Source organism: Notolepis coatsorum (genome assembly GCF_963971535.1).
Source record: "Notolepis coatsorum genome assembly, chromosome: 8".
Lineage (NCBI taxonomy): Eukaryota > Metazoa > Chordata > Actinopteri > Aulopiformes > Paralepididae > Notolepis > Notolepis coatsorum.
In genome coordinates this window covers 55,512,068-55,526,057 of record NC_140172.1, presented here as the reverse complement: position 1 = coordinate 55,526,057, position 13,990 = coordinate 55,512,068, and the positions used below count along the sequence as shown (strand labels likewise).

Below are 13,990 nucleotides of genomic sequence, written 5' to 3'. Positions count from 1 at the left end.
GCATTTTATAAAGTAGAACTGTAATGTGTACTTTCTCTGTCAGTGCTAAGTGCAGTCAGTGCTAAGTGCAGTCAGTGCTAAGTGCAGCATCACTTTTCACATCAAATCAAAAGTAGAACTGTAATGTGGACTCAGGGAATTTCTTTTTATTTAAAAAAAAAAAAAAAAAAAAAAAAATCAGGGAAAGATCTACAGGGAAAGTCTCAAATATCGACGGGTTGCTGAGGTGACCACTGCTTTATAGTATTGCTATCTGTCCATTCTCATTGTCAATTGACACCATAAACCGACGAACCGTCCCTTCAAAATGGCTTAAAGATTTTTTTTTTTCATCAATACGTTCTCATTTTATAGCGTCTTGAATATAAGCGTTATAAGGGATTTGGACTAGTATATTTCCTGGAAGGCGAGATACAGGCCGCTTAGCTACTAACGTTAAATCCAATGGCATTTTGGATATACAGAAGCTACAGTTAAAACTCAAACTGCATATGATCGGTATGATGGTCCACCATGAATGCATGAAAGGGTGGGGGGGGGACGGACGTCGTTTCTGATTATTGATTACCAATAACCGCGTTAGCCTCAGTAGCCACATTCGCTGATCGGGTGGATGGCTATCATAACAAGCCCTGATCAGCATGTAATTTACGTGAAAAAGATCTTACCGTGGGCCGGTTGGATCCCCCAAAGGATTTCCGAGTTATCGATCGCCATCTGGTAGATCGATATGTCCATTGGCTGATCATATATTCCTTTACTGCACACTGAAATCCGCGTCCCAAAACGTATTCCAAGCTACAGGCTATAGGCATAGCTTCATGTTAGCAGAAAACTACATTGGAGATCCAGAAAAAACAAGACAACTTCTGCCACAGGGAACACTGCATTATCGAGATAGCGCCCCTAAGAGGATCTGGCCGGTAATGCACTTTTTAGAATTCAAAGAGTAGGGTACTTCTGCAGTGCTGCTCGGTGACATCGAGTAGGTTATTACAATGGAATAAAAGCCAAAACAACCTTGCCACGGACATGTCCGTGGTTGGTCCTCAACCGTTGGATTCAAAACATGGACATCTCCGTGGCCGGGCGCCATTGTGTTAACAATTGTGTGTATTGAGCCGTACTGTATTGTACCCATTCTGCAATCTGTTAATACAATTTTCAATCAATCTGTTAAGCTTAACACGCAGTACAATAAACTTTACTTAATTTCTAAGATTAGATCATTTAGTTATTTTTAAATGTCTGATCTGAAGATAAACAAAGGGTTTTAAAAGTTATATGTATCTTATCTTATAGTACCAGAGAGAAGCTGATGAGAATCGACCAGCAACAAAAGCAAAATTTAGTTAAAAAAAAAATATATATATATATATATATATATATACCAGTATATATATATATTTTTACATTTTAAGATTTAACATTTCCCCCCGTGGTATCGAAAATGGTATTGAATATCGATACTTTTCAAGGTATCGTATCTAAGTTAGAAATTCCAGTATTGTGACAACACTAGTCTGGAAACAAGTTACTTTTTTCTGATGTGTATCTGACTAACAGAGAAAGGAGGAATGAAGCAGAAGGGAAGGTGAGAGGTTTAGAGGGAGAGGGAGGGAGAGAGAGAGAAGAGTGAGAGAGGGAGGGAGGACTTTGCTCTGTATCGTCAATCAATGGTCAAATAAATATTTGATTAAGGAATATAATGTCTTTTTGTATTATTTCTGTGTATCAGCAAAATGTATAGATTTTTATGTTAGACATTGATGGAAATTAAGATGATCAGATTTTTTACAAACTGCCGCTTATCAACTAACCGGTTAATCGGCAGGTGACTTGTTGCTCAGTAGTTGCTGATGTAGTTGCTGATGTCTGCTCAGGAGGTTTGAGTGTTTGCTGACAGACCGAATATTTTTTTGAGGGAACATTGGTTACGGGTGCTATTAGCTGCGCGCAATCCATTCTTTGTGAATTCACCCCCAGGTCTTTTAAAACCTGACACTAGTTTTGGGTACTGAATGAAATCTACCAAAGTAACTGCTTTTGTGTTGCACTTTTAATAACTGGATGGATAACATAATGGATTTATTACTCTATGAATGTATAGTGCTGGTAAAATAACTTCATATTCCTAATATAGGTTGACGGATTGATCTGTGCCGATAAGGACGTACATGTGATTGACTCCTAATAATCCTAAAACACAGACTTTGGTAACTGCTGTACAGATATGCAGCCATAAATGCACAACGTTTTCCGTTTATTTCTCCCCCACAAACGTTATATCTTTAAAATATATAACGCAGGAAGCCAGGGAGGAAAAGATTAGGAAACCATTCACCGTTAGGCTACTTTTACTTACCACTTTTGTTTTTTTCGAAATAAAAGTGATTCTGCACATGTCTAAAACACATAGAAGCTATTGACAATGCTTTATTTTGCACATTAAAACAACAAATTGTTCAGTTCATCGTTATCTATTTTCTAATAAAGTCAAAGATTGTTAATTTTCGACTGTCAAAAAAATATTTTATTGTAATGGACTGAACTCTCTTTTCTATATATTTTATTAAAATGGACTGAGCGCTTTCTCTTTATATATTTTATATATAAGCCAGAGAGAAATCGGGAGAGAGATGGGGGAGGACATGCAACACATGTCCTGGGCCGGATTCGAACCCAGGACGTTGCGATTATGCAGCATGTGTATTAATGTGGGGCGCCCTGACATTTGAGATACGTTATAAGAATTTGTAGATGAACCTGAGTGATATAAATAACACATAATGATACATGATACAAGGAGACAAAATTATGGTTTGAAAAAGCTTTAGCTTCCAACTGCCTATACTACTACGGTTATTTAACTAGGTTTGTCTAGCCAGTGTTAATTTTGTCAACTAAAATGATGACGAAAGATGTTCGTCAACGAAGGTTTTTTTTATGACGACAACGAGACGCAACGTCACGTTATTGAAAACCATGTCACGCTAACGTGACTAAATAGTTAAAGGGGAACTATTTTACTATTTCTTTCACTATTTGGGCACTTTTACACAATTCCTGTGAGTCTATGGAACACCTCTGTAATATATATATTTTTTTTATTCATTGTTTTGTATTTCTAATCAAGTCCTCAAAAACAGCATTTTTCTACCTCAAGATTTCGAGCTGTTTTGAGCCTGGGCTGCAGGTGCCACCTAAACCACTGCGCTTCGTCGTCGTCTATCTCAACATTAACATGCAGCAGTGACTATATGACATCACATATAGGCACATTTTCAAACGACTCAGTTCAGTGAGGGTGAATATTGTGAGAGGAGAATTGGAAGAATGCGCCAATATGAGAATTTTGAGACATAGATCATATTAATATAAGTTCACATAGCTAGGAAACAATGCTAAACACTCAAAAAGGCCATTTATAAGATAGTTCCCCTTTAATTAAATATCGTTGACCACAACTGAGGACACAAAATGCAATTTACAAAAACCAGGACGAAATTTCTCTTCAACCAGACGAGACAAAATAATAACATTTCAGCCATCGTCCCGAGTAGAGCAGTGTGACGGGGAGCTCTGTTATTAGCATTAGCTGAAGAGCTATTTGAAAAGCTAGTTTTAGCTTAACGTTACCTTGGCTAAAGTTGGGACTATTCATAATCCAGCTGCAGCCCTGCAAGCAAAGTACAGCAAGTTGGCAAAGGAGTATTCCAAGGTAAATCACTTTTTCACCAGTAATGTTACATTGTTTGTAGTTCCATCTAGCTTGCGTTAGCTAGTGGCTAACCTAGGCTAGCTCACGCTAAGTGGTCACTGATCGACCTCTCGCACACAATTAATGACATAATGCAGACAGCCATACCGGTGACAATGTTTAGCTTTTAGTGCCAAATGATAAGAGTCTGAGGCGGAGTCTCAAAAGAGAATGTTGAATATTTATTTTGCATTAAAAATCACAACAGAGCCTCTGCTACTACAGTAGCTAACCTAAACGGAGCCTTCTGGTAGCAAGTACAACAATATATAACGTCCGTGCGGCACCAATGTGCCAACAACCTTTCCGTGGGTGAACTCATTGAGCTTAGTTGTCAATTAATGATACTAATACTAATCTATACAATCACTGTTGTTGAATAAATACCATTACTTCTTTCTAGTCATTACTAAAAAAAACGATATATAAAACAGTAGCTGTAAAAAAGAAAAGAAAAAAAGTTTTATAATTTATATAATATAATTTTTTTTTTTTTATCTATGCAGTGCACTGGTATCGGATCAGTATAACCAGACCTAGACCACCTCTAACTCTAACCCCTAACCAGACCTAGACCACCTCTAACTGAGACTTGGATCATATACAAACTAAAGGAGGATGTCATTGATTGAATGAGCATGGTCATTCTATTTGAAAACATCACAGCTGTTATTCTCCTAAATACAACTCTTTATTGCCGTTTGCCATAAACCTCCTCTCACATCCAGGTCACATGTCTCTCTGTCACCTGTCATAGACCACCGCAACACTTCCTGGATTCTGAAATCGGGGAGGAGATTGCGGGGGTCAAATGAATTAATGTGGATGAGAGCCTTGACATTAAGTGATTGCAGATACGGCTGTGGGGGTGCTAGAGACATGATCGAATAGACTTGTATGCGCCTGAGTCTCCTGAACACGGCGCGAGAGATTCCTAATCGATCAGAACTAAATTGGCAGCGAAAAAGACCGTTTTTAAGCATCGATTTCCCCATGCACATGCGCAGATTGGCCACGGAGTGTGACGCAACGCACATCCACCTGGAATGTTCCATTAGAGGGGGTGTTGTGTTGTGAGAATGATAAGATAGAATTAAATATACAGTAAAAGGAATACAGTACAAATATACAGAAGTCTACAGTAAGTGTAATATTGCACAGTGTTGTGCATTTATAATCAGTAGCTTAGGCTACATAGTAGGCTAATAACAGCCTATTCTAGTCTAGCAGGTGCTGGTATAGACGTATAATATATGACATATATGACATATAATGACATTTTTTGACTAGATATACGGTATATATCTAGTCAAAAATGTCATAGATGACTGAAAATCAACATTACTAGTCTATACCAGCACCTGCTAGACTAGAATAGGCTGTTATTAGCCTACTATGTAGCCTAAGCTACTGATTATAAATGCACAACACTGTGCATTTAGTATAAATATGCGATCGGTGATCGGTGATAATGTTTTATTTTCACCGATCGTCAAACCCAATCTCACTTGCTGTCGCTGAGTTCTGTCTCAGACACCGGTGGTGCGGCGTCTGCTCTCGAGTCCAGCCCCTCCCGCACGCATGTAAACACGGGTCTAGTCTAGTGAGACACGGGAGGACGGCGTGTTGGCGTCTCCCTGAGCTAACGTTAGCTTAGCTACCGTTACAAAATGACCCAGTCAACTATTCACTTTTAGTTTAATACATGATGAGGCATTGTCTAACCGAACGGTATCTAGCCGGCCAGCTACCGATAGCTCCTGACATCAACAAACGCTCTAGCAAGTATAGTAGGTAGGTATGATACCTGTTAGCTGTTAGCTCACGTTAGCGCAAGTTAGTTCACTGTTAAAAACGAAATGTCCCATTGAACTAAATAATTCACTGAGGCGTTGTATTAACGTTATATATCCGGCTAGCAGTAGCTACAGATAGCTCCTGATATCAAGTTCAAGTTCTTTAATAGTTGTCATACAGAAGTACAGAATACTTTCATACAAAATGCTTCTTACTGTTACGCTCCAGAGACTGTGCTAGACAAGATAGTATCAAATAACATAATAACATAATATAGCATGAATTTAGAAGAAGAATGAGGTCACAGTTGTTCGGTATAGACATATGTACAATGTTCTGAGTTACCATATAATATACAATACACAATACTATGCAGTGTACTAATGTACAGTACTATCTAGTGCAAAGCAGAAGTGGGATGAGGTACAATTTTAGGTACAATTTACAGTAAGGTGTACGAGTTGTAGTGCAATCCTTCATCCATAAATATAAAGTGTGGGGAGTGGGTGCTACAGTGTGTTTGTTTAAAGTGGGTGTGTGCTATAAAGTGTGTGTAGTGGGTGCTACAGTGTGTTTGTTTAAAGTGAGTGTGTGCGTGTGGATGTGTGTGCTATGTGTGTTTGGTGGTTGTTGTTGTGTAGTGTTCATTCATTGTTCGTTTAGCAGCCTGATGGCCTGGGGATAGAAGCTACTTCTGAGTCTTTCTGTGCTCGCCTTGAGACTCCTGTGTCGCTTGCCTGACGGCAGCAGTTCAAAGAGGCAGTTGTTCGGGTGGCTCGAGTCCTTAATAATTCTCTTAGCCTTCCCCTTGCAACGCTTGTTGTAAATGTTCTGGAGAGTGGGGAGCCCCCCTCCAATTGTGCGTTCGGCTGAACGTGTCACTCTTTGTAGTCTGCTTTGGTCTTTTGCAGTGCTATTCCCAAACCAGGAGGTGATGTTGCCGGTCAAGATGCTCTCTATTGTACATGAGTAGAAGTTCTTAAGGATCTTCTGGCTGACTTGGAACTTCCTTAGGCGCCTGAGGAAGTAGAGGCGTTGTCGTGCCTTCTTCACCACACTGTTAATGTGTATGGTCCATTTCAAGTCCTCGGATATGTGGGCTCCGAGGTACTTGAAGCTGTTGACTCTCTCAACCGGTGCCCCGTCGATGCTGAGGGGGCTGTAGTCCTTGACCCCCGACCTCCTGAAGTCCACAATCATCTCTTTTGTTTTGCTGACGTTCAGGGAGAGGCTGTTTTCCTGGCACCATCCCGCCAGGACCTTGACCTCTTCCAGGTAGGCCCTCTCGTCGTTGGCAGAGATCAGGCCCACCACCACTGTGTCGTCAGCAAATTTGACGATTGTATTGCTACTCCGCTGAGCCACACAGTCGTGTGTGTACAGGGAGTAGAGGAGGGGACTCAGAACACAGCCCTGGGGGGCCCCTATGTTGAGGGTGATGGATGAGGAGGTGCAGTTGCCTGCTCTCACCACCTGGGGTCTGCCAGTCAGGAAGTCCAAGACCCACTGGCAGAGGTCATAGCCCAAGCCCAGGTCCCTGAGCTTGGCTATGAGTATGGAGGGGACTATGGTATTGAATGCCGAGCTGTAGTCGATGAATAGCATTCTCACATAGTTCCCCTGCCTCTTGTCCAGGTGTGATGCTGCTGTGTGCAGCACATGGGATATGGCGTCCTCCGTGGACCTGTTGGGGCGGTATGCAAATTGCAGGGGGTCCATGTTGATGGGGAGGGAGGAGCAGATGTAGCCCTTTACTAGCTTCTCAAAGCACTTCATGGCTATGGACTTGGCGCTGCTGTGATGGCTGCCTTTCTGATCGCTCCGACGAGACTGTGCTCTATTTTGTTAATTTTTATAGTATTAGGAGTTTTATTTGCACCAACTGTTGGTGCATTATATGTGTATGACCGTCAGTCAATCATTGACATTGGATTACGGGAAACTTACCAACTGGATTACTCGCTGGATCAACTTTCCGAACCACATCAATGGCCGGAAGAAATCCTCCGGAGACTAGGACCGGATCCTTTGTTCCTAGACCCCAGGAAAAGACGTCGAGGAAAAAGGTCTGGGATCCGAAACAGGCTGAGATCCAGACGACACCGTACACCACTTCCCAGTATATTGCTAGCCAATGTACAATCAATAGACAATAAACTGGATGACATCCGAGCAAGGATTCAATATCAAAGAGACGTTAGGGACTGCAATGTCCTTTGCTTCACCGAAACTTGGCTAACACCGGAGGTTCCAGATCACGCGATTCAACCAACGGATCATTTCTTTATCCATAGGAAGGATCGGACACAATCAGAGTCCGGTAAACAACGTGGTGGAGGTATTGCCTTCATGTTTAACAAAAATTGGAGTGATCCAACGAATGTGAAGGAATTATCCAACTACTGCTCCCCAGAACTGGAATATATAACCATCAAGTGTCGTCCTTTCTTCCTCCCGAGGGAGTTAACGGCGATCGTCCTGGTCGGAGTGTATATTCCACCGCAAGCCAACAACAACGCCGCGCTCTCCAGACTCCACGACGAGGTAAATAATATACAAGCGACGAACGTTAACGCCGCCATTTTAGTACTGGGAGATTTCAATAGCGCCAATCTGAGAAAGGTATTGCCTGATTTCTACCAGCATGTGACTTGCAACACCAGAGGCGGTAACATCCTAGATCACTGTTACACGCAATTTAAAGGTGGCTACAAGGCTCATTCTGATAGTGGCTTTGGCAAGTCAGATCACGCATCCATTTTCCTTACACCAAAGTACAGACAAAGAATTAAAAGTACTCCCGTAGTCTCGCGAGAGGTGCAGAAATGGGATGTGACGTCAGAGGACACGATCCGGTCAGTGTTCCACAACACAGACTGGATTGTATTCCGCGACACAGATAACATTAATGCCTACACGGAGACAGTGCTGGACTATGTCTGTACTAGGGTGAAAGAAACAATCCCCACTACCAAAATGAAAGTTTACCCAAATCAAAAACCCTGGGTAGACAAATCCGTCCGTGAAGCTCTGAGAGAGCGCACCAAAGCATACAATGACGGCCTAGTGGCAGGCAACATGAATGACCACAAGGTGGCGCAACACAACGTAAGGAGGACAGTGTCAGAGGCCAAACGGCGCTACAGGGATAAAATTGAACTCCAGTTTGAACAAGCTGACTCTAGAGCTATGTGGCAGGGGCTCAAAACGATGACAGACTACAAAGGCGCCTCCCTCAAACTGAACAATGACATCTCCTTAGCAAACGACCTCAATACCTTCTATGCGAGGTTTGATGCTGGTAATAACAACACCAGCTCACAAGCCTCGGCAATGGGGGGGGGGGGGTCGGCTGCTGATGGAGGCGCAGTGTTCAGGGTAACAGAGCATGAGGTGAGGCGGACCTTTAAAAAAGTGAATATCAGGAAGGCAGCAGGTCCGGACGGCATCCCCGGCCGCGTCCTAAAAGTCTGTGCCGACCAACTGGCCCCAGTATTCACTGACATATTTAACCTGTCCTTAGAACAGGCTGTCATCCCCACCTGCCTGAAGAAGTCCACTATTATCCCTGTACCCAAAAAATCCAAGCCTGCTTGCCTCAACGACTACCGCCCTGTAGCTCTCATCTCATCTGATCAATGTCTTATAACACTGATTCGATGCGTATTCGAGCTGAGGGCTTGCTGAGCACAGTTAAGTAACGTTATACCAATAGGGTCCAGGTGCAGTGCCAGAGAATCCTGGCCGTAGCTCGAGGCTACTGGAGTATAGGTCCAGCTGCAGCTCCGGAGAATCCTGGCTGTAGCTGGAGGCTACTAGAGTACACACAGACAGTGGAGCTTGTTGCGTGGTGGCGATGTCTCGCAGATAATACAAGTACAAGTCTAATTATATAATATATATATTTTATAAAAAAAAAAAACATTTAATATAAATTTTAATTTCTTTTAATCAAAAACGATCGGTATCGGATCGGTATCGGCCGATATGGCTCACGACGATCGGTGATCGGTATCGGTGGCAAAAAACGTGATCGGGGCATCCCTACTGTTACAAAGGATCAGATTAAACCGAATATATTTATTTATTGATATATATTGCATAGTATTTGTATATCGTTTGATATCCCTTGTATATTCCTTGTACATATACACGGAATATCCCTTTAGCCCAGACCATAATATTTCATTCTCCTATTGGACAGCGGTCCACAGGCGCCAGAGCCGTGCCTCCGGAGTCAGGTTCAAAGTCACCGTCAAGACATGTCTGTGCATGCCCGGCCTTGCCCAGGGATACGAGACAGAAATGTCGTTGGCACTAGTTTGTTCACCGTGCGTATAAATACGGCGCAGGTGAATACAGAAGCACTTAGTCTTACTTAGTCAGAAGTCAAGAGTTACCCAATAAGTTGAAGCCTCACCCACGATACAACGTGCGGTGAAGTATGGCCTGTTTGGCCCCAGAATAGAGCATTGAGACCGCGTGCGAATTAATAACTGAATTGTCAGAGTTTGGCGCTATACCGTCGAGTGCGACATATTTCTATTAAGTCAGTAATAGTCTATTTGTGTATAGTGTATCGTGCGGCTAAAGTTCTACAGTGACCAGCATCGCCAACGCTTCCTCGTATTAGCTAGAGTTCTTATCCAGGCTGGGCTGCTTTCATGGCGCTTTCACCCGAGGAGACCTAGACGAGAACCGTGTGGACATGTACACTGGATTAATCTACCCGACGACTACATAGCCCTTTGCGGCTGGATTATATTTGCTTTGGTCCTGTGATTTATGGATCGGAGAATCGCAGACGCTTACACGTGTTGGATTTACCCCGCGAGGAGCCAAGTCGAGTCGGCGCCTCAGAGAGCCTGAGGCCGGCTAGCTTTCTTCACTGTGGAGCTACAGTCTACGGAGAACAGCTGTATTCGTCTGTGGATCAAGAGGCTATTGCACCGTCTCCTGTACTTGGAGTCTCCTTAGTCATCGTTGACCAGACTTTCTACTACCGACAGATCCTCTACCCCTGCTGGCTTACAACCAGGGGGACCCTTCCAGTATCTCCCGCTATATATTACTAGTGTACCATAGATATAATTCCCTAAGATTCAGGTTGTATAATTACCTCCTGCGTAACCAGAGAATGGACATTCATTGTTGATTTGCCTACGCACATTCCTTTGCCTTACAAGTGCATTCAAAGTATAATAAAGAAGTATTATGTACCTTTTGCTGCAATAAATACTTAAAGACAACTTTGTGTAGAACCGGTTCATTGTGGGAAGTGTTCATTATATTTAGATATCATGTACTGTATGGCCAGTAATTAAAGTACATAAAGCGGTAGTGGTTTAATGATACCATACTTATCAATACAGTCAGGGAATTGTACCCCTCAGTTACACCTACCAATAACGGCATTTGTTATTGCAACATCATACGCTGACCGGGTGGATGCCTATGAGAACAAGGCCCGATCAGACTGAAATTGACGTCAAATCGCTCTTACCTGTGGCCGGTTGGATTCCAAAAATAAAAAATTATTTCCCAGTTATTTGATCGCCATCTGGTAGATCGATATGTCCATTGGCTGATGCTATATTCCTTTACTGCATACTGAATTCGGCGTCGCAAAAAGTATTCCAGGCGATCTGGTGAAGCCATAGCTTTAGGCTAACATAAAAGCTAACCCGGAGCGGAAAAAAAGTGACACCCGGCCGGTCTGCAACAGGGGAAACTGCATTCTCGAGACAGCGCCAATACCAGGATCTGGCCGGTACTGCACTTTCAGAATCCCAATATACCTTTTCCAGCCAAAATACAGCTCCTTGACAACATCCAGAATATTAAAATGGAATAAAAACAAAAACAAGTCGGCTGGGTGGCGCAGCGGACAAGGCGCTCGTCACCAACGCAAGAGACACTGTTATTGAATCCAGCTGTCAGCGTTGCTTCCGGCTTGGCCGGCCGTCATACTGGCTCAATTGGCAGAGTCAGCGGGAGGGAAGCCGGTGGGTGGGTCTGGGTCGTTGTGGACAGCGACTCCTACAGTTCGGTTGGGGCGCCTGCACAGCGAGGGAAGGATCTAAGAGACCTTCCACGTGTTACACTCTCAGTGAGAGTCCGCGCTGCCAGGTGAAAAGAAGTGGTGGGCTGGGTACACAATACATATGTCGGAGGAAGCATAGTCTCCGCCCTCCCAGACCGACAGTAGGGGGTAGAGTGCGCAACGACCAGGAAGGGGATTGGGAATTGGCATAACGACTAACATTGGGAGGGAAGAAAAACGAAAAAAGAACGAGGACAATTTTTAAATAATAAAAAAATAAAATCGTATCGCGTATATATACGCGGTTGGCCGTCAAGCGCTGGCTCCCAATCACGTATATATACGTGGTTGGCCGCGAATCGGTTAAAAGAAAATAATAATTTAAAACGATGAATAAAGTGTGCATGAAATAATAGGGGAAAGAGAACTTGTTAGGAACTTGTTACATTCACCCACACAAGGGCTGAGTACTCACCACCCCTCTCTCTCTCTCACACACACACACACTCTCCCAGCTCTCTTTCTCTCTTGCCCCTTCCTCATCTCTCTCACCACTCACACTCACACTCACTCTCACACTCACTCACTCACTTACTCCAGGGACAACGATGGAAATAAGTCTCGGCTTTTCGTTTCTATCTCTGACAAAGCAAATACTCATGTGTATATGTTTGTTGTCTAAATAAATACCTACCGTACTCTCACTCACTCACTCACTCACTCACTCACTCACTCACTCACAAACTATTTAAGCATTACATCACGCGCAGGAGTGCGTTATGATAATTAGACCATGCCTAGGGGGGTCTAACGACCACCCCTAGGCATGGTCTAATTATCATAACGCACAACTGCGTGTGGTGTAATGGCTTTTATACAACTGGCGCATTCATCCAACCTTATTGCTATACAATAAACACACATTAATTGAAGATTTATTGACAATCATCCGCAGAAAAAGTAGTTCCAAAAAAAGAAGAGACGTTGCCTCCGTGTGTAGAAGCAGCTCTGTTTCAAAGTGAGCGTGTGTTATGGGATTGATTGATTGAAAATTGTATTACAGATAGACAGTGCTTACATCTTTATACAATTGCTGAATTCATCCAACCTTATTGCTATACAATAAACACACATTAATTGAAGCATAATGGACGTTGCGTTTATGCAGTCAGGTTAGTCGCCGTTTACAGTCTTTAAGTTTTAAGTTTTGCTTGTACACGGTTGCAATTCAGCCAGTCGTGTTAAAATACGTCATTGCTATAGGCTTTTAAAACAATTTAATAGGCTAAACTTCGTTTTAACTTCTTTAATTCACATTTGTTTATTTCATTTCATTTTCCCCGACATAATGCTACCTGCCTCGACGAAATCCGTGATTCGGTTGCGATACAGATGAATTATGAAGTTAGCGGTTGTTATTGGAATGATTGATTGATTGAACATTTTATTACCAGATTGCAGAATGGGTACAATACAGTACACACAATTGTTAAGGGGATGCAGACAAGAGAAAGACTTTCATCTTGTTTACATCAGGGTCCCCCATTTTCAATTCATCATAACATATATATGACATACAGATACAGTACTGCTACATCTAGACATGTATGACATACCAGATTTACAAATACAGTACTGTTTTTGTAGGGTGATTATGGTTTATTTACATTGATGGTAACATTCCCGGTTATAGTGCAGTTTGTCCTGTGATTTATATTTTGAATAGGTTGCTTCAAAGCATGCTGTCTTAACAGTGAAGTGAGCGGTTGTTATTGGTTTGATTGATTGATTGATTGGAAATTGTATTAACAGTGAAATGAGTGTCCTTTTGACGAATGGCATCTAACAACAGACTTTGCGCGATTTTTATTTTGTTCCACAATGACTCATGAGTCATGACCCACCAATTACATAATCCAACATTGTGTAAGAAACTAACACATTCCACGTGACGTGACAGAATCGTTTTTGAATGAGTCGTTATGATGCTTTCAACACATCCATTCGTAAAGATTATTGTCCGCTAAGGCTGAGCCCGAATGTTCGAACGTTCGTTCGTTACGTTAACATTCAAATTCTAAATCAAAATTCGAATTTCTTATTTTTAATGAATATATATATATATTTTATATTTCTTGTATGCATCTATTCATTCTGTTTAAACCAACGGCCAGCTCAACACAGGTAGGGGGCAACTCGGGCACATGATTCAGCGGGTATTGCTGATTGGCTCAAACAGTAAACACATTATGTTTACAAACAAGAAACTTGTCTAGATACACAACTTTAACACGGAGACAGACGTAGCCAACCTTTTATGTAAGGATGCTTGAAAATGTTGCCGCATCTTCCCCCTTATATCACAACACTGTTGGGAATATAATCTTGGA

General features: G+C 42.3%; 1 protein-coding gene across 1 annotated transcript in view; it reads left to right on the top strand.

The window, feature by feature from the left end:
* sms (spermine synthase) overlaps window positions 1-13,990 on the top strand; it is a 74,403-nt gene that overhangs the window by 6,080 nt on the left and 54,333 nt on the right. The window lies entirely within an intron of this gene.